Source organism: Grammomys surdaster, unplaced genomic scaffold (assembly GCF_004785775.1).
Source record: "Grammomys surdaster isolate TR1022 unplaced genomic scaffold, NIH_TR_1.0 136, whole genome shotgun sequence".
Lineage (NCBI taxonomy): Eukaryota > Metazoa > Chordata > Mammalia > Rodentia > Muridae > Grammomys > Grammomys surdaster.
In genome coordinates, this window is record NW_021604594.1 from 4,668,953 (window position 1) to 4,690,228 (window position 21,276).

The 21,276-nt window shown below is 37.5% G+C and overlaps 1 protein-coding gene across 3 annotated transcripts in view; it reads left to right on the top strand.

The window, feature by feature from the left end:
- Pde1a (phosphodiesterase 1A) overlaps window positions 1-21,276 on the top strand; it is a 196,459-nt gene that overhangs the window by 7,628 nt on the left and 167,555 nt on the right. The window lies entirely within an intron of this gene.

Consider the following 21,276-nt stretch of genomic DNA (forward strand, 5'->3'; position numbering starts at 1 on the left):
TTTATTTATTTATTTATTTATTTATTTATTTATTTGGAGAGCCTGGCTGGATAGTGAACTCAAGGTTCTGCCTGCCTCAGCACCCTAGTGTTGGGCTTATAAGCATGGCTGTCAGCCTTGACATTTTTACCATAATGTGAGGATTCGAACTTGGTTTCTCATGTTCACTGAGCCATCTCCTCAGTCCTAGAATAAATTTTTAAATAAACATTCACTGGTTATATATTTCCTTATCAGCTGTATATAGGCATAGAGAATTATGAGCTTTAGCATAAAATTACTTCAACTTTAAAAAAATTACAATTTAATTTGACGATTTTCAGGATCAAAGAGTTTGGAACAAATTGATTACGAATCCACCATAGTGAAAGAGTAAAGTTGTGTCTATCATTAGCACAGGAAAGTGACAATTCTATGGGTTCCAATTGAGGAAAGGACAGAAAGTCTTATGAGGTCAACTCACTTTTAAGTAACATCATTTAAACAAGAGCTCGGGTTAAAGTAGGCATATGTGAGAATCTGGGAGCAATTGCTTAGTAGAGATCGCCAATGAAGATGCCAAATGGTTATGTTTTCTCCAACAGTGAGGTTTCTGTGCTACACATCAAACCAAAAGAGTCTTGTGGATTTCTAGGACCACAGCCCAGCACTCGCTATTTGGTTGAGCTGATCTGGCTGTTTGTAATCATAAGACCTTGTGGCATTTTCATCTGCATCCTTTTTACACCTTTCCTTTAAGTTCTCTCATAATTCCATAAATGAGGGATTGACTTCCCTAAAACATAAAAGAATATATTATGTAAGATTCCTAAGGCAAGAATCAAAATTGAGTCAATTGTAATATTTCTCATAACTTTTAGGAGAACATGAATCATGAGTAAGAAAGTGCTTCTCCAAGGCTTCCAATTTAAAATCAATGCATTCAGCACAGTCTTTCAAATAAGTAAACTAGAACTTGTGGTGATCAATAACAAGACATTTGCTTTCTTGTTTTTAAAAACACTTAAAGAGGGGCTAGAAAGATGGCTCATTGTGTAAGATCTTGTCGTGCTTTTGCAGAGGACCAGTGTTTGGTTCTCAGTGTCCACATGGTGGTTCATGGCCATTCATAATTTCAATTCCAGAGGATTTAGCATACTCTCTAACTCCTTGGGTACTGCCTGCATATAACGCATGTACATATGCAGAGTCAAATCACTCATACACAGAGAATAATATAAATTAAAAAGTAACATCGGTGAATGGGGGCTGGGGAGACAGCTCAGCATATAAGAGGACCCAAGTCAGTCAATAACTGAAGGCGATGATATCAGCTATTACTGTTTGTAAATATTCCCAAAATATAATGGGTAAGATGACTCTTATCTTGGAGTAGAGGTAAGATAAGGGAGAAAAGACTCCCACTGATTTCACAAGGCTGAACTTAAACTCAGTGGGAGATTTCTTGTGTACTTGTAGTCAAATGGAGTGTTTACTTACAGTGGCTGGTATAAGGGCCCTGGGTTACATGATTTTGCTTTCTTGCATTTCATCTTTAACATCTCTCCATGGAGTAGCCTAGGCAAATTCTCACCATCATTGTAGGATGCATAATGGAAACATTTCTTTTTTGTAGGCTCCAAATGAATCTTATTGAGTCATGTTGCCATTGTTCATTGAGAAGATCAAGAAGTCACATAATAATCTCAGAGGAGGCCATGATGCCAACAGACAGGACACACAAGAAAGTGCACAGAATTGGGTGAATTAGTGAAGTATGCTTTTTCTGAAAGTGCTTATCTTTCTCTGATTATTCTTTTCCTTAATCCACCTTTAGTTTATTCATCCACCGAAAGGATAATAGATCATCTAGTCTTCCAGGCTGTACAGTTGCCTTAGTGATTCCTGAGGTCAGGAAAAAATTATTAACAGAGCAGCGAGGTCCTGGTCAGTGTTGGGTGGGTAATGGGTCAGACGGGGTGCACCTGACTCCCAGGTGACAGCATACCTGAGATTCTTAGTTAAAACCTTTTAATAGGTTTAAAGTTTAAAGTAGTCTCACCTAATTGCCTAAACCAGTAGTTATTATCCTGACAGCAACTACCCATGTTTCCCCAGGTCCTTTTGAAAATGGATCTTTATTGAGGAACTTGCTGATAAACCTGAGGAAATCAGTTATTTTACCAGAAGCTGCAGAATTAATTATATAATTTCAGGCAATTCAATTCTAAATCTATCAGTCCAGTGACCTGAAAAGTAAGTTTTGCAAGCAGCAGCAGACACATGGCTCTCACACATGCATTTGATTTATAGCTCGGTCACAGCCATAACATGCATTTTTCTTGGTTTTAAAGTTTAGTAACTTTTTTCAAATATGTTCTTTATACAATAGGCTTATGGTAATGATTTCTGTTTCTGAACTGTCTCAAGAATCACTGCAGAAAGCAAATGTGTTGGTAAAAGCTACAAACTTAATAACCTCTCTTTTGAATCAGTGACGCAGAGACTAGGTGTTTTTGCCAACGTCAGAATCGCAGCTTACAAAACAAAACAGAAACAAAAAGAGCCCTCCAGGGATAGCCTCATAGATTCAGGTTCACCAAGTCCTGGGATAGGAAGCTTTGATGTTTTTCTAAAGCTCTCCAAGTTCATGTTAGTTCAGAGCTTGATGCAGGCTTGTTTCCTTGAAAGATAGAAATAATACACTCTAGAAAAAGAACATTTGAAAATGTGCTTAATAATATCAGAAAATCAGTGGAAACAGAAGCCATTTTTTTCTTTTTTCTCAAAAAAAAAAGAACAAAAACAAAAGTCTAAGCAGAGGGTAACATGTACCTCTAATTCTAGTATCCAAGTAGGTAAAGGCAGGAGAACTGTGTTTCATTGTGTGAGCCTGTAAGAAGAATTTTTTTAATTGGATACTTTATTTACATTTCAGATGTTATCCCCTTACTCCATTCCCCCCTCCCGCCCAGGAAGCCCCTATCCCATCCCCCTCCTCCTGCTTCTATGAAGATATGTTCCCACCTACTTCCCACTCTCACCTCCCCACCCTCGAATTCCCCACCACACACGGCATCCAGCCTTCATGGGACCAAAGATCTCCTCTCCCACCTATACCTGACAGGATATACAACTGGAGCCATGAGTCCCTCCCTAAGTGCTCCCAGGCTGGTGGTTTAGACCCTGGGGGCTCTGGTTGGTTGGTATAGTTGCTCTATTCATGGGGTCGCAAACCCTTTCAACTCCTCAGTCTTCACTCTAACTTCTCCATTGGGAACCCCATGATCAGTTCAATGGTTAGCTGTTAGCATCTGCCTCTGAATATGTCAGACTCTTGGAGACCTCTAAGGAAACAGCTATGTCAGGCTCTTGTCAGCATGTACTTCCTGACATCCACATCAGCATATACCTTTGGTGACTCCACATGGAATGGATACCCAGGTGAAATGGTCTCCAGATGGCCCCTCCTTCAGTTTCTGTCCTACACTTTGTCCCCATATTTGCTCCGTTGAGTATTTTGTTACTCCTTCTAAGAAGAACTGAAGCACCCCACTTGGTTTTTCTTCTTCATGAGCTTCATGTGGTCTTTGAGTTGAATCTTGGGTATTTCAAGCTTCTGGGCTAAAATCCATTAATCAGTGAGTAAATACCGTGTGTGTTCTTTTGTGATTGGGTTACTTCACTCAGAATGATATTTTCTAGTTCCATCCATTTGCCTAAGAATTTCTCAAATTCATTGTTTTTAATAGCTGAGTAATATTCCATTGTGTAAATGTACCACATTTTTTGTATCCATTCCTCTGTTGAAGGGCATCTGGGTTCTTTCCAGCTTCTGGCTATTATAAATAAAGCTGCTATGAACATAGTGAAGCATATGTCCTTGTTATATGTTAGAGCATCTTCTGGGTATATTCCCAGGAGTGGTATAGCTGGGTCCTCAGGTAATGATATGTCCAATTTTCTGAGGAACCCCCAGGCTGATTTCCAGAGTGGTTGCACTATCTTGCAATCCCACCAACAATGGAGGAGCGTTCCTCTTTCTCCACATCCTTGCCAGCATCTACTATCACCTGAATTTTTGATCGTAGCCATTCTGACTGGTGTGAGGTAGAATCTCAGGGTTGTTTTATTTGTATTTCCCTGATGACTAAGGATGCTGAACATTTCTTTAGGTGCTTCTTGGCCATTTGAGTTTTCTCAGTTGAGAATTCTTTGTTTAGCTCTATACCCCACTTTTAATAGGGTTGTTTAGTTGTCTGGAGTCTAATTTCTTGAGTTCTTTGTATATATTGGATATTAGTCCTCTATCGGATGTGGAATTGGTAAAAAATTTTTGTTTAAGATTTTTTTTTAAATAAAAAATCTGTTAGGTTCAGTACCACTGATTGTGATTTTTTCCTCTTAGAAATTCCCTTTCTCTCTCTCTCTCTCTCTCTCTCTCTCTCTCTCTCTCTCTCTCTCTCCCTCTCTCTCTTTGGTTTTTTGAGACAAGGTTTCTCTGTGTAGCCCTGTATGTCCTGGAACTCACTCTGTAGACCCAGAAGTCCACCTGCCTCTGCCTCCCAAGTGCTGAGATTAAAGACATGTGCCACCACTGCCCAGCTCCTCTTAGAAATTCTTTCATGTGTCTCTTTGTGTGCATGTGTATTTGTGTGTGTGTGTGTGTGTGTGTGTGTTGGTACTGGTGAGTGTGAAGGTGCCATAGCCCGTATGTAGAGGTCAGAGGATAACATTGGGTGTCAGTCTTCACTGCTCACCTCATGGGTGAATAGGTTCTCTGTTCCTCTACAGGTGCAGCTATTAGGATGGCTGTCATTGAGTTTCTAGTCCTTCCCTGTCTTTATGTCTTGTCTCTATAGAGGTGCCGAGTTCAGAAATGGTTGAACTACTGAGTCTTCTTTTGTGTGATTTACATAGATCTCAATTCAGACTCTGATGCTTATGTGGCAAATGCATTCACTGAATCATCTACCAAGCCCTCTCAGCTTAAAAAATTCTTTAATATATTTTTATAATGTAGATCTACGCAGGCTGGCAGGAACTCCAATATATTAGTTCTCAGAGTTGGCTGTGGTGTCTTGAAATCACTGGAGACTCAGAAAGAAAAATCCAAATGTATAAATGTCTTAGATACTTTTTATGTTGCATTGATATAATTTCTCGGTGAAAGGGAAAAAATGGTTATTTTGGCTCACAATTCAAGGGAATAGTCCCTCCTGGAGAGGCAGTCTTGGCTTCAAGAGCCTGTGACACCTGTAGGACTTTCATCCAGTCAGGAAGCAGGCAACAATGAATGCAGGATTCAAGCCCAGTAAATGATAGCATACACTTTTAGGACCAGTGTTCCAACCTCAATAAAACTAACCAAGACAATACCTCACAGGCATGGCCAGAAGCTAACAGAGTCTAGATAATCCCTCATCAGTATCCTCAGTGCCTTGTTTCCTATGTGGTTCTAGACCCTGTCAAGTTGTTAATATTAACCTTCCTTGCAGGTGCTGGAAGAAAAAAATTCTGGATAAGACTTAGGAGTCAATGTCTTCTTAAACTCTCTACTTTTCCTTGTGTGTAGTCAATTTTGATATCGTTCACCCTCAAAAGAGGTATATGGGAAATGCAGTGACAAAAACAGAAGGTGATCCACTTAAGAGTATCCTTTGAAGAAAGAATAGGTTTCTGATAGGCAAATGGGAGGAGGAAAGAGCATCCAGAATCTGAGAGAGTGAGTAAAGGCAAGGGCTGAAAAGTGTTCGAGAAAGTTTTGTAACTGGGAGACTTGACTGACCAGCACTCAGAGCTGTATGAGCATCTCTAGGTGAAGGAAAGTGGCTAACGATTTGGAGCAGACTAGGTAGCTGACGTTGATTGCATGCATTCTATAGATGTGCGTTATCACTTCTATGGTATGTTGCCACTGCTAGGATGTGAAACAAGCACCGGGCTCAGCATTTCTAGAATGCCATGTCCTTCTGTCCTAGGGCACCACTGCCCTGACACACTAGGAACAAAGCTCGATGTTTGTTATTGCTACTTGCTGTAACCACTCCCCATTTAGAAGTTTTACAGAGGACATTATTTTTGTCTTGTTTGGTAGTTCTCAAAATGTATTCAATTTATAGTTCTCATTAATGCTCTTAGAAAGTGGCATTTGGAGGAAACTCGAGTTACCTCTACATTTCTCCGAAACACCTCTGATCTGTTTTCTGAAACTCGCTCACCTTTGCTTTTCTCCTTTAACTAATTGGTTTTTTTTATTTTTATTATCTGGAAGATAGTTTGACCCCAAGAAATGTTTCCACAGCTAATATTTTTCCTTTCATCTCAGAGAAACACTGTGGCCTAGCTGGAGAATAGTGAATGTTTATTATGTAACCATGATGGGGAAAGTTTATAAAAAAAAAAAGGAAGAAGAAATATTTTGAAAAGATTGAGAAACAGTGAACAATATCACATTATTGAGACAGCTGAGGATAAATGAAGAAGTAACAGGGGGGAGTTCCATGGGGACTGCCACGCCCAGCTGTCACTCCGCATACCAAGTAGGCAGCCTGTTACACGGACCTTTCTTCTTTTCTCTTATTTCAGCCTGAAAAGATTTTTTCCCAAGAATTACCTTTAAATTCATACTTAATGAAAACAGTTTAAAATCTGGAGTTAATTCTGTGTGAGCAGTAATAGATTAAAATTGTGTAGCCTCCTATATAATATATTTACTTAAAATTTTATATGCCTGATTTATTATTTGTTTGCAAACAATCTTCATGAAATGTGAAGATTCCAGCTTCAGGGTAAAGAAGCAATAGTCCAGGGGGGTCAAAGGAAACTAGAGGAAGGGACAATGACATTGGGAGCAAATGAGTAAGTGTGTTTGTAGTTACAGGCTTTATGTTCAGAGTCAATAGTGTTTACAGGTGATGTACAGCTATATTATCCTTCACTGAGGTATGTTCCCTCGTTGTTTCTAGCCAATGAAAGTACTTGAGTTAAAACAAAACCAAAGCCTAACTCTGCTTTTCTGAATTATGTAACACATTTGATTTCCATGAAAATTTTCTCTGGAAGAGATGAAGAGGCAAACAAAAAGCCTCAAACAAAAAGCAAAACAAAATCACAGTCACATGATTTCCTGCAATAACTGTGCAAATGTGGATTTTACAGGACACATAATGCACCTACTAGGGACTAGAGAGCACAGAGTCCTGTCTCCAGATGAAGAAGGAGGAGGGGAAAAAAGATAAAGTTCAGGCTTTTGCTTTGAAAGTGTTCCTAAACAGAAGAGATTTGTTGCTATCATAACCTAAACAACCCTCTCCCAAGCATCAGAAAAGACCCTGGAGATATGGGAAGCTGTGGCTTCCTGGATGTGCAACACAATCCTCAGTTGCATTATGACTTCATTAATGGAAATGTGTATAGTTTGGAAGAAACCAATCTGTTCCATGTTTGTTTTGTTTCAATTTCTGTTTATTTGTCTTAAAGAGTTTATCTTATTGCAAACTTTTTGGAATGTCATACTAAGAATGTCTAGCTGCCTGAGACATAGACAGACACTTACACCCAACCTTTGGATTGAAGTCAGGGACCCCTGTGATTGAATTAGGAAAAGATTGGAAGAAACTGAGGAGGAGGCTGACCCCATAGGCAGACCAGCAGTCTCAGCTAACCCAAACCCCTGAGGTCTCTCAGACACTGAGCCACCAACCAGGCAGCATATACTAGCTGGTCTGAGGCCCCCAACACGTATACAGCAGAGGAGTGCCTGGTCTGACCTCAGTGGGAGAAGACACACCTAACCCTCAAGAGACTTGAGACACTAGAAAGTAGTGGGGGGGGGCTAAAGGGGAGGGATCATTCTCTTGAAGACAGGAGGAAGAGGAATGGGATGAGGAACTGTGCGAGGGCAGACTGGGAAGGGGACAATGCCTGGACTGTAAACAATAGAAGTAATATAAAGTGTGTTCGGAGGAGAGAAGAATGTCTTTTCTAAAGAGAAAAAATTCTCACAATGTGTTAGGCAAACTGTAGATGCTTCTTAAAGGTTATTTCTTCTCTTTTAAGAATCACATATTGAGGATGGGGCGATGACTTAGTGAGTAAGAGCACTTGCTATGCAATCAGGAGGACCAGAGTTCTAATCTCAACCGCCTCCATAAAAAGCTGGATGTGGCCTCATCAAGGAGGGACAGAGATGAGATTCTGGGAACTCACTGGCCAGCCTGCCTAGCTGAAATGATGGGCTTCAGTTTTGATAAGAGATCTTATCTCAAGGATTAACATACAAAAAGATACCCAACCTTTGTTTCTGGCCTCTGCATTCATACACACAGACACACATATGGATACACATAACACACACACACACACACACACACACACACACTAAAAAGTATAAGGTCAAATATTTAGAAATCTTTACTAAAACTGTATATTTGCTACTGTGGAGTGGTAAAGGCATATTGTCTTAAAATGCATTCCTTTCCTAGAGTGACACATTGTTCAATGTGCTTCCTTTAACAGCAGTATTAAATCAAAGCATGGAAAACATTTCTGACCACGTTCTGGAGTTAAACACCTCTAGGGAATGTCCCCTATGCTGCACTGGACAGGCAAACTCTCCTCGTTTCTTTCTATCAGTGTCTACCTAATTGAGCTGGAAGTCGAGCTGCCGAGGCTGAATGTTTTGGTCCCCATGTACAATCTGGATAGTTTTGTATGCTCCATCGTCCTTCCTAGCTCCCAGCACATTGATTCTCCTTTCCCTACAGGCTCGATTACTGAGTTGGCTATCCTTGTACTCTTTGTCATACTCGGCTGGTGAAGAACACTAGTCTACATTTAATTTTCTTACCTCATCCCCTGATTTAAAAGTACAGGGAACATTTCTTCCAGTAGCTGCTTCCTTTTTTCCTTCCTTTTCTTTTGTCTGATATCAAAATACTTCACAAAATTAATGATTTTGTCAATAAGCATTCTGCTTGGAGGAGCTATGCTCATATCTCTTAACTACTAGAGCATTCAGTGCCCCATTAGATTAAAGAGTCTATGTCTGAGCAGAAAGTGATCTCTGGAACCATACATGGAATGTTGCTTTACAATTTCTCCTTAGTGAATGGAACACTTTGAAGAAGAGTCTGGAGTTACACATTCACGAATCAACTGAGAATAGAATTCTTAGGTGATATTTTCATACCTACTTAGTTACTTAGAAATGTGTCTTCTAAAATGATTTTCCCTTAGATTGTTGGCTGTGTCAATTTAAAATTCAATGTGCTTTTTACTTATTAGTGTTTACATTTTAGACTGTCTGATGCTTGTTTTTATTCTCATTAAGTTCTTAGTCCCTAGAAAAACACGTCACATCATCTCAGCTAGTATCTCTGTGAGTGATTGCTAAGTTGACACTTGAAGTTCTCAACTCATAATACATTTTATACTACGTCTCATTTATCATACACGTATTTATTCACTGGATGACTGTCTGATACAAATCCAATTTGTTATACCTAAAGACTCTACAAGAATCAATTTCAAAGCACATCTACACATCCCTTATGAATCTACTTATATTTATATGATGGTCCCTCATGAGATAGTTTACATCAATATGCACACATGCATATGAACACACATTCACAGGACAACAGGATTTTCCTGAACCTCGTATTTATGCTTTAAACATATGGAGTCAAAAATATAATAATGAGAGTTTCCATAATTGACAGTACATTTTATTTATGATAAATATGAGTAAACATATGAGGATTCTAGCTGGTTATGGTTAGGCCATAGTGCTTAGGAGAACAGCTAGCTACTTTATATCACTGTGTTGGGAGCTATCAAAGGAAGCTAAGACATTGCCTTGTATGGTCAATCCTTTTGACATTGAAATTTCATTTTTTATGCCTTTTCATTTCTTGTCTCCCATAACAAAACTATTGTCATATTCTTCCAATTTTGTCTTTAAAGAATTTATTTCCTTCCTGTCTTCTCTGTGCCTGATAGTGTCAGTCTTTAACCTCCTTCTGTACAATTTGATGGTGTTTTCCAGACTAGGCTTCTAATTTCTAGTCCCATAGTTCCTTGCTTCCTGGGTTCTCGGATTCACATCTAAAGCTTTGTCCTGGCTAGATCATTCTTGTCTTCTATAATTTTCATGACCTTTATTTCTACCAAGTGAAAAATTAAGAATAATGGCATTTGCAATGCTCTCTACTATCTCAGCCACTTCTTTTGTTGTAACTCCTAAGTAATTCTTGATGACTCATTCTCTCTGGGACCTGCATTGTTTCTTCTGCTTTGTCTGTTTCCACCCATGTCTGTCAATCTCCTGCCAGCACCATTCTCTGCCTTTATGAATGCTTCAAGTACTACTTCTGTACTGTCTTCAGGAGAGCTTTCTCAATCGCTCAGGTAGAGTAAACTTTTCTTACTCTTGGACTTTAACAGCAATAGATCTTCATTCATTGAATGAACATTTCTATGACTATTTCTCAAGAAGTTCACTCTTTAATACATGTCTGGTTTCTCCTTAGTGTGAATTTATTAAGATATCAAGTTAGGGAAGAGTCTATACCTTTCTCGCATTCATTTTAAAGAATCATCCAATTATAGAGAGCTCATAAGCCATCACACATCTGGGTTAAGGAGCAGTCTAAACTTGCCCAGTCCCAGATTTTCTCCACTCCAGTGAACTTCACAATCAGAATGACCACTCTGAAGCCATGAAGTTTATTTGGGGTTTTACCTTCTCACGTATCCACCACAAATAAAAGAAAGAAAAGACCATAACAGAGTCAAAGCCACATAGCACTCAATCTTCTTTCTATATCCTCACAACTCACGGGCCCTTTAACCTGCATTCTTCTTTCCTTGTCACTTACTATTACCCTTTTTTGGTCTGCTTTCCAAACGCTGTACTCTTACAGCTGTTTACATGTACACACATCTTGTGAGACTCCAAACTGTAAGACATTAAATACATTGGTTAATCACTGATGGCTAGTTAGTGATTAGAATATAATAATTTAGACTGCCACCTAACAAACAAGCTTCAGGATTTAAAATGAGTATATATAATTTCTAGGGAAATACACATTAACTCCTACAAAGGTAAATGAAAATAAAATATTTATCCAGGTTTGATGAGAATTCGTAGCAAACTTTCTCAAGTTAAACACCACAAACTTGTAGTAAATGTGTCTGTTGTAGGAGGTGTGGTCCTATGTATTGCAAAATATTAAGATTAGCAGATGTATCTGTTGTAACCAGGGAGATCCTAGGTATTGCAGGGTATTAACATTAGCAGATATGTCTTGTTGTAGATTTGGAGGTTCCATGTATTGTAGAATGTTAACATTAGCAGATGTGTTTGTTGTAGCCAGGGAGGTCCTGTTGAAGCAAACAAATCTCCTCACAGTACTTGAAATACTTTCTAAAAATAATTTGTTTTTTATTATCATGTACTTAGGTGTTTTGCCTGTATGAATGTCTGTATGAGAGTGTTGAATCCCTTGTAACAGAAGTTACAGTCAGTAGTAAGATGCAGTCACTTGTGGGTGCTGGGAATTGAACCTGAGTCCTACTGGAAGAGAAGCCAGTGCTCTTTACTGCTGAGCCATCTGTCCAGCCCAATAATCAGAATTCTAATACATAACTTATGGGTATAAACAGAAGTATAACTTTTCAAAACTGTAGTATATGCTAAAGTGTGTGTGTGTGTGTGAATATATATTCCACACCAGATAGAAGTGCACACATCTCACTTTTGCTAAGGAGTAATTATGGTAGCTACCACTGAATGAACATTTACAAAGTGGCTTTTCAAATGCTATAGTAATTTTTCATATATGAAAAATCATTTAAAAGGAATTAGCCACTTTTTAAAAGGGTATTATCACTAATAAGATTCAAGCTTACACCTGCCAAGTCACACAATTAATGGGAAGTCTTTATTGTCCCTAAAAAACAGGGAAATAGTGTGAGGGAATGAAAGGTGGGAGGATTTGCATATTCATTGATGATTTTTATTGGCAAGTAAACTAAATACTATGATTAGTCATGAATTAGTTGACTAAGCCCTATCAGCCCTAGCAGTAATATTCTAAGTGTGAGGGACTAGATTTTCTAGAGACAAGAAATTTGACAATACAGTTCATAGAAAATTTAACAGTAGTAATAACCAACTAAAACATGATTTCTTTTATGATCACATGCTGGAAATTCTAAATAATTTCAGCAATAAAATATCCCTAAAAATTCCTATGTTGTCATTCTTTTAAACAATTGTGATGATTGTTGAATTTTATTTATTTGTCATCTATCAATCTATCATCTAGCTATCATATATTGTATGTATATAGTATGCATGATTCATGGATAATATAGTATTTTTGCAAAAAATGTATATATACATACATATATATATATATATATATATATATAATCTTCTTCAATTAGCATTATATTCTACATAGGATAAACGATATACTTATATACTTCGGGGGCATTCCCATCACATTTATAACTGAAACTATTTATAGTATCTCCAAACATGAATTCTTGGCTACATGTTTTTGTTTTAAGAATCAAAGGGTAGCCAAATTTTGGAATTTTTTAAGTTGTTGTGAAATTATCTGTTTCCAATATATTGTATAAAATGTATTGGGGAAATACAACAAGAACTATATACTTAAAATGAAAAACTTCTTAACATTGCTCAATGTAAACTTATATTAAGTAAAATAGACTTATATATGTTTTAGGTGATGGATTTTTGAGCATTTGTGACTACGGAGATTTATGGAAACTGTTAAATTCAATCAAAGCCAAAACAAACAAACACATAAGCAAAATTTCTCAAACCCAGAACCAAACCAAACCAAACCAAACCAAACCAAACCAAACCAAACCAAACTCCAAAGACACGAACAGCTTTCATAGATTTTTATAAATACCCGCCAAACTTGTCTTTAAGACTTCCTCTTTGTGTTTAAGGTTTATGGCTTCATGTGAAGAACCAATTTTCAAAGCAAAAATAATGAAAGTATTCTTCAACTGTAGTCTCAGTGATGTCAAATTGACAAGGCTGTATCAAGTACTGAATGGATATTTGAAGATTATATAGTGAAAGGAAATGATAAATGTCATCTATGGGTAGCTATGTCTGAGTGAAAACTGAAGGCCCTTTGTTTCCTGAAATCCTCCTGGATGGCTGAGGGGAAGGACTTTCTATTTCTTTGTGTTTACCAGAGTTCTATGAGCAGTTGATGACACATGCTTATATACTTGTTGAATAAAAGGACACATGAATGAGTAATAAAGAAAGTCCTGACACATACTAAGTTTGGAATGGTGGATTTACTGGAAACCTACTCCTTTACTGTGAGCCTGAAAAATCTAAAAATAATTTAAATTGATAATCAGAACTACACATTTGGATTTATTTTGAAGATGGAAACTGCTGAACAAATTCAGTATATTGAACTGCTTAAGACTCGACCTCATCAAAATATTCTGTGTAAGGTTTTAAAATTTGGGGCCTGGTTGAATATTAATTTCTCATGTTTAAATTGAAGAGAATAATAGTACCATGTCAGGTTGAAGTGAGAGCAGGGTGGGTAATACACAGAAGGGAACTGAACAGCACATTGAAATGTGCTATTTGACAAATGATAAGCATCCTTATTGTACAGCACATATTTTGTTAATATTATTTTCATTAAAAATGGACTAGCCTTTTCCCTCCAGCTCACAGCACACATTGAGTCTGTGTTGGACAGGTTTGTTTCATTCTCTAAGTTCTTCTCAGCTCACATCCCATGGCATTGGCATTATCAATATCCTGAAATCTCCATGGTAACCTATTCCTCACCTTCACAGTTCCACACAGAGACCTCTCAGAGTTTCCATGTAAAGTCTTAGACCTTATTGTACATGGCTTGGTCTTTCATTTATCTCCTCAATCCTGCATCTTCCATGTCCACAAACCTAGTACCACAGGGATGGCACTGCCAAATTCTGCTGCCAGCTCAGGTTGATGCCAATACCCTTTGGGTCACAGCTGTATCAGCCTCTGCACTCTGTGGAGAAAGACTTTGTTTTGAGGATCAGTAAACCCCTGTAAGCTGTCTTCCTTTCAGTGAATTTAGGTCTTCACAAGCCTGCACCTCTGATGTGTGAGGTTCTGCCCTGAGAATACTATGTTATCTTTCCAGCACAGCATGCTGGTTTTTCTTTAATAGCACTATTCTCTTTTTTTTAAAAAAATAGCTGCTCTGTTGTCTACTCTTTTCATGTCTGAAACTTGAAGCTTTCTCACACATCTGTCTTCTGCCAAAGAAATAAAGACATAAATAAATAAAGAAAATAAAGCCTTTAAGTTTCACTTAGATTCTCAGGACATGGACAGAATGAAACCAAATTTTCTCTAAACTGTCTCATGAAGGGACACTAGCCCAGTTACTGATAGAGTCCTCTGAAGACTAATAAGCAACTAGCTGAATTTATCTCAATGTTATTATCTTCTAAGCTCCACTTAGATGACCCATTACACTCTACTTAGCACATCCAATGGCTTTTCCAAACCAAACTCTTACTCATTAGAGACACAAAACAATTCCAAATGCCAAAGAACCACATGGTCCAGGTTATGACAGCCTCACTTCTTGGCATCAATCTCCATCTTTTCTTTTCCTATTGCAGTGTCAAAATACCTGACAATGCAATTTATTTCAGCTTACAGTTCAAAATACAGTCAATCACAGCATGAAGTCAAGGTGGGAGGACCTTCAATTGGCTGGTCGCTTTGCATCCACAGTCAGTGAAGAAGAATGAATCCATGCCACCTCTTGGTTCACATTTATTATTTTATATACTCTAGGATGCCCTGCCAGGGAATAGTCTCATCTGCAGATAAGATGAGGACTGAACATCAACTAACTAAAATCAAGAAGATCTCCTGCAGGCATACCAGAGGTCTATCTCTTAGGTTATTCTAGACCCTTTCAAGTTGACAATTAACACGAAAAATTGTACTGTTGTGTGTATGGACGCATGCATATATCTGTGTGTGCATGTGTGCATGTGTGCGTGTGTGTAGAGAGGTAGTAGATAGTGTGTATGGACGCATGCATATATCTGTGTGTGCGTGTGTGTGTGTGCGTGTGTGTAGAGAGGTAGTAGATATTTTCATCTTTTCTCAGTCATTATTACACCACCACTGAACTTAGCTGTTGTGTGTATGACCAGCACTAGGTGATACAAATTTTATATTACTAAATCTTGTTACCATCTGTATTTTGTTGACTCTCTTCTGTATTTTTGTTGACCTCATAGTAGGCCTCTTTATTATGTGGTGGTTTTGGTAATTTAAAAAAAAAAAAGGCTTCCTTCATATTTCCCATGAGTCATTACAGAAATGACCTAATGAACTAGAGTATTTCTGCAGCTTATAGACATTCCATGCCTATTGTTTGGAGTTTAAATCTAATGTGAGTTCTAGGGTAGAGGAAGAGATTAGAATATAGAATTTTACATACATTATACATGGCTGAGATAGAGTTTAAGTTCAGAGTCATATAGCACTTATTCATGGATATAAACATGACCATAAACTGTACTCATAAGGTAGAACTGGCTCTGGGCAAGAAATGTAGAGGTTGGACTTTTTAAAGAAAGTCTTAAAGACAAGTTTGACAGATATTTATAAAATCTTATGAAAGCTGTTCGTGTCTTCAGAAAGTCTGACGTCTACATTTCTTGCTCCCAGCCATTTCTGCCTTATGAGAACAGTTTATGTTGATGCTTATGTCTATGGACAAGGAGCACTAGATTGCAAAATTGCTATATATGGATCATGAATTTAACTAGAAATTTGACATGCTTTTCATTTTGTTGTGTTTCATTTTGAAATCAAGACTGGATTAAGATTATATGCTTTTTCAAAATTTCTATTAAACAAATAATCATGTTAAGGGTGAATGTGTTATTAAATAGTAATTCCAACAAGAAAACTTCACTGATGCTGTATATTTGTTATCACCATCATTTCTCTAATTTGGAGAGGTCAGGAAAGGTTGTCTCCCATAAGGGCAGCATTCAGTAGAAATTTATATCCAAATATATATCTTGACAGCCAGGCTTTTCAAATTCATATTCATAGAAATGGTGAGTCCAACTAATCAACCTATATACTCTGTCCATTGCTATCCAGCTACCTAAACTTAAAGTCATGCACCTTTATTATAATGTAAACCAAAATTTAAATCCTTTCCCTGCTTGTCACTAATTTGACTTAGGTTATTTTCTTAAATAGAATTAGAAGCAGTGTTATGCTTGAATCATTAGGAGAAAACACAAGAGATTAATATTTATCTCATGAGATCAGCCATTATGGTTGATCTCAAACTGTAATGTGGTTCCTAAGTCCTGGACTTGGGAAAAGACAAGTACAAAAAGCTCCAACCAGCTGATAGGAGCTGGTCTTAGTACACTCTGACGATTTCAGTGTTCATCATCCTTTGAGCCCTTATGTCATCGGGCTAAAGTAAAAGATCAGTGCATCTTTCCTTCTCCTGCTATGGGTAAATCAACTGAGAAATTTACTATAAGTGACATGAAGGGTAGATGTTCAGTAAGTGGTCAATTCAAAAACAGAAGTAAGAGATGGCCAGCAGAAGCAGGATGTTACTATAAAGTCTCTTTAAGAGATAAAGATCATATAAATGTAAAGCCAAGAACCAAAACAGACCAATGACAAGAGGAATGGTGTCTTGTCTACAAATGTGACTATAGCATAACCAGGTTTGATCAGCTTTCTTTCATAATCAACCTAAGGAATTGCATAATCAACTGCACACTAGACAGCAGAGATCTTAGTTTCCAAGTGTCTTCAAACTCAAGTGTTCATTGTTGTTTTTCCATAAATTGGGAACCCACGAGTTACAATGGGAAAATAACTTCCCAGTGGTTTTCTTGGACACTGGCCCAGAAGTTTCTGGTTTAGAAATCACCTTCCTAGGACATATAACGTACTAAGGAGATTGTCTTCCATGACAGTTGGCTAAAATAATGCAAAATTACCTTCAGTGCTTTTGTTTATTCAAGTTCACATTACATCTAGATACTATTAATATGGTTATTAATATGGTTATGTGTATGAATTGAACACAAATTATCAGGTTTTATCTTCTAAGTTTAAATTCTGTAAATCAATTAGATTAGCATTGTATATGTCAAGAATTTACTTATAGAGAAAGTGGCATACAATGGAATATGTAAATATCATTATTATCATATATGTAAAAGTAAAACAAGAGTAGTTGACCATCTGAAATTAAAATACACAATCAGGTTCATAGTCTTTTAGATTTAAATATTGATTAAACATTAGATTTAAATCCTTTAGACTTAGATTTGGCTCATATTTTTCCAAGCTCTTAAGTATATTGATCTTAATTGAGTGAATACATTTGAGGAAAAATGAGGAGGCCAATAAGCATCAAAAGGAAGGGGAAAGGCTGATAGAACAGTGTTGTTTTGCAATGTGTTCTCACACCTGTCTGCTTAGCAGCTACAATTCATTATATGAATCTTGCGGATTTGCTATAGCAAAGAACTTTGTTGCCATGCTCATTAAAACGAAAAGGGCAAGCCTAACACATTTAGATTTTCTAATGACACAGCAGAGGCTGAGTTGGGACAGATTAGGGAATCTTTCATATCAGAATGGAGAATGGATAGACACCAAAGGTTTCTACTTTCGTGTCTCTAACTACATATCAACTGCATGAACAGTACACAGAAATCAACTTCATAGACTGAGACAAACTTTCTGTACTGTCTGCCATTAGTAGAATGGCAGGCTACCTGCCTGCGAGCGGCACATGGTGTCTTGCTCTGTAAGCCACACTGCCGTCATTCATGGATACAAGTGTTAAAAAAGACTTTACTTCTTCCTGATTCTTTGATTAGTCTAAAAAATGAATGACATATATCCAGATGCTTGATGTTGAGGAAACTGTTCTTGTGAAATTTGAACCAGCTTTTAATAAGGCTAATCTAAAATATCCCTGAATTCTTTAGTGGGAGATGGCAAGACAGGAGGAGGCATGACAACTAGGAGATATTGTGTCTGTCAGTGACACTGAAGCAACACTGTGATTCTATTAAGATCAGTGACTGAGTGGAAGAGTCAACAAAGACTTTAAAGGAATTAGAGAATGGTTTACCCTTGAAGGTAGAGGAGATCTGGTATTTACTAGAAAGGTATTTTCTTGATGGGGCTTGTCAATGAAATAATAAAATTCCTTTTGGTAGAAGTAAGAGGGTCAGAATATTCTGACATTTTTGACAAAAGTAAAAGGGTGCAGTCTCCATTAAATGTTTTTGAAAGGAGCTTCTAAAGGCAGAGTTAGTTCTTGTCACTCAGCATAGCCTGTGCTGTCACTCAACCCAGAAGGGGTCTTTGTCTTCTCTTGCTCCAACTGGGTTCAATTTTTAAAAAAAATCTTGGTGCATCTTTAAACCATATTCAACCTGTAAGGTGAAATTTCACTTTCTCTTCTGATCTTAAAAGTTTGTGTGTGTGAAAAAAATCACTATGCTTTATTTTTTATAACTTATAAAGAGAAAACTCCCTTGAGGGCCATCTGAAAGGCTGGCTAGAGTTGCAGTGTGTAAGAATGTAAAGGATGGGTGGTAACAAATACATGCATGAGCTGAAGGACGTTTACTCAACTGGATGCAAAAGACCATTATCTTGGAGCAGTATTCTTAGAGGGTTTCCCATGAAATTACCACAATGCAGATGGTCCTCTTGTTTCTCATTTCACAGAACTGTATTCTAAGGTGGGAAAATACAATGTTACTATGTAAGACAGGTTGCTGACTTTAGAAAGAGTTTGGAAAAAAATAGATAAAACATTTTAATTGAGCTAGGTTAATATTTGCTTCATATTAAGAACTTTTGGTCTTCATCTCATCATGGCAAAAAAAAGTGACACAATGCAGTGGAAACATGTTCAATGACGTGGATCAGGATTTAAGAAAAGAAATCAGATGGCCAATAGATACTTTAAAATGCCAAGCTTTAATAATATCAGTGGGAGGATAATTAAATCAATGTTCACTTTTCAGCTTGTCAAATTAAGTAAAATAAAAAGCCAATGCCATGCATTGTAAGAGGAATAGCTCAAAATATTTTTTTAAAATTTTTAGTACTTTGTGGAAATATATAGTACCTATTAAAATTAAAAACAGATACCACTGAACTAAGCAATGTGTTTTAAATACCCTTTATGCAAAATGACCAAACAATGTATACAACTTCATTTTTTACCTCTGTATTTTTTGTGATGCCTAAGTAGTAAACAATCTTAACGTCTGCTGCCATTGTGAAAATTAGCTATCCTACATAACATACATGATACAGATAAGAATCAGAACAGAAATGGATAACTAGAGGCTAATGAAAAGCCTACTGCCCCAAACCAATGATTACTATCTTTCCACAGGAATTTAATAAAATTAATATTGAAATATATAAATGGTCATTCATCGAGAGCAGAGAAAGTTAATGCAGTTGTTATAAATGACTCATTTTTTATGTATCACACACTTCAGAAAGGCATTTATGAGGGCTGTATGTCATCATCCCAAGAACCACATAGCTATTCACTGAGAGCTATTCACCTCTCTGGCAATGGATCTACACTACAGGCTGGTCTCATCTGGCCTAACAACTAATGCAGGTGTTTCCCATCTGAGCTGGAAAGTACATGGTAGAGGGGAGCTGATGGAAAAGGCTCCCATTTCAACAAAACCTCAGATGAAAGCTGGCTTATACTAAGAACCGGTCAGAACTCTAAACTCAAGTAGCTATGGTTCCTCTTACCAGAAGCGTGAGTGAAAAGCCTATCATGATATCACCATGACAATGAATAGATTCTATAATTGCCTATACTCTTGTCCTGACCAACTTTAGAAGCTGTGTGCTTTGAGATCATCATTACTGTCTAGTGAATATTGCTGTTTTGACTCAACTACAGTTGTAGCACCTGCTCTGGTTAGTGGCATTGTGCAGTCAAAAGGCATCCTGCTTGTCTCACTGCGGCAATGCTCTGCACTTCCCTTCTTTCCTCTATGGTGCTCGGTTACTCCGGTGTAACCCTGAGTACTCTTTGTAGAATGACTCATCGTGGCCCTGCTGCTGTTCTTCAGTGCTATCTTCTTTGCTTATACTCAATCGCTCTAAATTCTGAGTACCCTAGGAGACAAGTTTTATAAACTCTCATTAATGACCTTTAAACATGCCAAAGATAAACAAAAACATGTTCCAAATTCAACAGAAGCACAATCATTAGAAATAGAAAATGGAGAATATTACTTGAAATATAAATTTCATAATTTTCTGTAATGTTCTCCAAAAGGTCATGATTAAAATATTTCTTAATTATTTTAATTGTTACACAGCACACGGTGCCATTGTTCACAAAAGAAACATCATACGGGCATGAATGGATGGATGAAAGGATGTATTTATTCTGCCTGAATATGGAAGGAACACACTGGGGAAGTTTGAAGAAGAGAGATTTCTAAGATGAACTGACTGGTTGAGAAGGTAGATCAGGGAAAAAGCTACTGAAGAGGCACAGTAGAAAAGAGATAGCAATAAAGGCACACAGTAGGGTGAAGAGAAAATGGAAAGAATTAGACTTTGGTCCTGCCTATCTGTCACACTTACAAGTATCACTGTGATAGTGGCCCAGAGTCTACCGTTTTACCTGCAAATTGCTTTCAAATGGAGTATCCATTCAAGCCCCTGGAGCAACATGGATGAATAGCGTAGAAAAGATATTCTCCTTATAAATTCACTCCTACTCTTAGGACCAAGGAAGTTCATCATGACAAACACCCACTTTGGGGAAGAAGAGATAGCACATAAATAAATGCAGGACTATTTTAGGTGGAATACTGAGCTAAAGGATAATTCTGCTGATGCTTTATGCTTAGCTCTTATTTTCTGTTCCATCATTACATTTCATTCTGCTTCGGCCTTACAGAAGGATGCCTTTCTTTCCCTACATCTGAGGATTATTTAGTCATGCAAAATTCTTGCCTGTGTCTGCTGCCTTATTCTTGTTTATACCGTTAAAGTTCAGCCAGATGGAACGCGTCCAAACCCTTGGTTCTATCCGACATTTGAACAGCTGGGACTCTGTAATTTCTGAGCTTGAAGCAAAGTATCTGTACAGCTCATGTCATCAAGAGTCGTGAGGTCTCATAATCCCCATCAGT